Source organism: Rhinopithecus bieti, unplaced genomic scaffold (genome assembly GCF_001698545.2).
Source record: "Rhinopithecus bieti isolate Rb0 unplaced genomic scaffold, ASM169854v2 scaffold_35842, whole genome shotgun sequence".
Lineage (NCBI taxonomy): Eukaryota > Metazoa > Chordata > Mammalia > Primates > Cercopithecidae > Rhinopithecus > Rhinopithecus bieti.
The window spans coordinates 247,908-251,959 of record NW_016815323.1 but is presented as its reverse complement, the minus strand read 5'-3'; positions in this window follow the sequence as shown (position 1 = coordinate 251,959).

The window sequence follows — 4,052 nt, the reverse complement described above, 5'->3', positions numbered from 1 at the left end:
GGGAAGGGGAACATCACACACCGGGGCCTATCATGGGGAGGGGGAGGGGGGAGGGATTGCATTGGGAGTTATACCTGATATAAATGACGAATTGATGGGTGCTGACGAGTTGATGGGTGCAGCACACCAACATGGCACAAGTATACATATGTAACAAACCTGCACGTTATGCACATGTACCCTAGAACTTAAAGTATAATTAAAAAATTAATTAATTAATTAAAATAAATAAAACAATAAAAAAGATTATATTTCTACTACTCTATGGAGATAAAATTTAATAGTATACATTACTGTAACCTGGCAGATTCTTAAATTGTAAGGTATACTTTTAAAATTCAATCTTCATAGATTAATAAAAATACAACATTTTACATATATATGCGCTTATATAAAATTAATATATAAGATTAATATGTACCAACCCCTCAGCCAATATCATAATTACTGCCCCAAATCTGAACTATTTGCAAATGAGAATAATAACAAGATATTTCTCTTTCACAGCTTCTATTCAAAATGCTATTGTAGGTCCTAGCCATTGCAAAAAGTTATGTATAAATAACTTTAAAAAAATCAAAAAGATAATAAAAGGGGTTATTTCATCATTATGTTTTTGATTAATTTGGTCATGTTTTGAAGTGTTTATTTGATGATGGAACATGAAAGCTTTTGATAGCATTAAAAGTATTATAAAATCATTTAGGCATTATATTTCATCATAATTTATAATATGTATATGACGATCTATTTTATATTTTATAATTTATTGCATACATATTATTAGTTTGCTGATGTTACCACTGGGTAGGTTAAATAACAGAAACTTATTGTCTCACAATTCTGGGAGCTACAAGTTTGAAATTAAGCCATTTACAGGACTGGTTTCTTCTGAGTTTTAATGGAAAGATCTGTTCCAACCCTCTCTCCTTGGCTCGTAAACAGCCATCTTCTCCCTGTCTCTTCACATCACCATTCCTCTATGCATGTCTGTCTCCAAATTTCCCCTTTGTATAAGGACACCAATCACATTGGCTTACAGCCCACCATAATGACCTCATGTTAACTAATTACATCTGCAAAGAACCTATTCCCAAATAATGTCACATTCTGAAATTCTGGGGCTTAGGAACTTCACGTAAGAGTTTTGAGAGACACAGTTCAACTCATAACATACATACATTTAATGTTACTTAAAACTGACTTGTTCTAAGAAGTTCATATTACATATCTTCAAAAACTTGCATCAATATTCATTTTTCAAATGAAATATGACATTATATAATGTTTGATAAAACACATTCATCCAAGAGAACAATAATATTTGTTAATTTTTCAATACTTTCTGAGTTATTTCCAGCTTTTTTGTTTTTGAAACCTAAATGTGCTGGGCCAGTAAAAGCTGGAAAATCATGTATTTTTACAAATATAATTTTTGTGAAATAAGTTTAAGCTTTGATGGCTCAGAGCATTTGACATATTTTATTCAGGAGACCAATATTTGCAAATAAAAAAATCTTAATTAATGAGATTATAAAACATGCCTTCCACTTTCCTGATATAAAGTATATTTTCTAATTTGATGGATTTCTCATTATTAGATAAAGCTCTTAAAAGGGGAAGAGCTTGCAAATAAAACAAATAATGATAATTGTTATTGCTTTTGCCTGTATATAATTTAGGATGTAAGAATTTTCTCTAAAATAATCATCAAGATTTCAAATTTCCTTAGTGACTCCATTGCAATAATGGACAGTATATATTTTAATGAAGTCAATATTACATCAACTATGCCTGAATAATAATGAAGAGTTTCCATTTCCCTCCAAATTTTCTTTTTGCAGATATTATTTGTTTTCTCTAGACAAATTACCTGTTGTTCATTTTGACGTTTTCTTTTTGTGCAATTAATGGTATTCAAGTGTTTCTCCTTACATATAAAAGAATAAATGGAATGGTTAACTTACGTAGTCAGTGAAGCTTTTCTTGGTATTAGAATTCTTCAGATCCAGAAACTCCCTCTCCAGAACGTATGTCCTTGCAGCATGTTCTGGTTAAGTTGTCAGCATATTTGGACTGGCAGGATTTGCTTTTGTGTTAGTGGGAGCGGGATAAGGCAAGCAGTTGAACTTAAACCAGATGTTGGTCTGAAGGCATTTACATTTTATGTGGAGCATTTGCTCGCTAGAAATATTTATATTTTCCTTTTCTATTTTGGAACTGTGTATACAGTATGGACATTTAGAATTCCCTCCCCCTCTGTTCTCATTTCTTTGTTTTCAGCAGACCAGGAATCTCATTTCTTCTCAGATTGGCCAAACAATTCATTTAAAGAGAAGATTAAAAATTTTATCCTGACATAAATATTCCTGTAATCAGTATCATTGTACAGGGAAAGTGATTCTGAACAAGTTTGGGTCTAATTGGTGGAAAGTGAGGAAGAAGCATCGTAGGTGGTATTTGTAGTGATGTGAAGTACCCCACACCCCACCCCCTCTCACACACTGCCACCCGTGCTGTTTGTTTGGGCAGTGGTATAGAAAGTCTAGTATGTAGGGTGAGGATACAGATACTTATAGGAGGGGCAGAGGATGCCCATCTATGCTTCTCCATTTACTGTGTGTTTCCCACTGGACATGCAGCCCCAGGTATTAGTCCACAGCTTCTTGTCCTGCCAATGTGAGTGAGAAGACACATTCTTTGATAACTCAGTGTTCTTCTGTCCATGAAGCTTCCATTGCCCACTGCAAAAGAACTTACATTGATAATGTTTGTGTTTCTGACTAAGAATAAAATTTTAAGCAGTGAGATTTACAGGTCCTTGAACTAAAGTCGGTTATGTAAATTCACTTCTAATACATGATCCTCAGCTTTCAATCACCTTTTTTAAAGGTCCTCTGCCTTTTCAGTACTCAGAGTTCAGGCAATCTCTATACAGCCTCTGCTTACAGCTTCTCATCAACCCGATAGCAGTTTTCCTCTAGAGGGTGATTACATTTGTATATTCAGACCTCTAAATAATGTTTAAATGACTAAAGTGGGTGGTTACTTGGGAAAGATAAATTTGAGTCAATGGGGAAAAGTAGGATTTAGCATCAACTGACTTCATAAACCAAGCCACATACATAAGATATGTGTACAGTTAAAACATCATTTCATTTGTGTTAAGGCTATTTCACTTAAGTGTACAGAGCTACTGTCAACATTTTGCTTCTGTATTTCCTTTTATAATTGAAAACAAACATGAATAAACAAGCACGAAAACAATTATATCTATATTTTAAATATTTGTTTGAACATCTTGTCATATTTGCAATGCACATCTAACTTCTTAATTTGCTTCTTTATTAAATTCATTTGTTCTCTCAGTGAGCAGAAGGTCTAAGGATTATACTAGTAATGTGTATAAAGATCATTTAAAAATTCTTATGTTTGATTTTATTTCCTGAGTTTCATATATACAAATATATAATTCATTAAAAACACTCCCATTAGGCACATCAAATTTTCAAGTGCATTAATTTAAAAAAAGGTGCTATGGCTTATTTCGATCTTACCTTCCATAATATCAAGTAGCTATAACTTTCAGCTAATCTTCAATTAATAGAGTTAGTGTTAATTGACACTAACTTGAGAAAGTAAAGTGAAATAATTTTAGTCATCATACTTCATAGCTTTCTTGACTAATATGCTTTTAATTCCCTGGGGTAAAATTAGTTATTTTACACACAGAGTACATGGATTTCTATACACAAAGATAAGTAGACAGCAAATTACTCCAGAAAATTTGCCTTATAATTGAGCAAGGACACAATGCACCTCATGTTGATACGGTTAGTCATTTTGCTTTTTCCTGCGACACCTGGATCTTCATCTGTTTGATTCCATTTTTATTTTAGGGAACAAACTATAACCATGAGCACATTTGCGGTAATAGTTGCCACAGAGTTGTAGAATTTTAAAGGTGGAAGAAACCTCAGAGATTAGCTCATTTAGCACATTAGAAATTTCTGGCTGAGATTTTGGCAGGCGTAAGTAAAGTAGCTACAGAA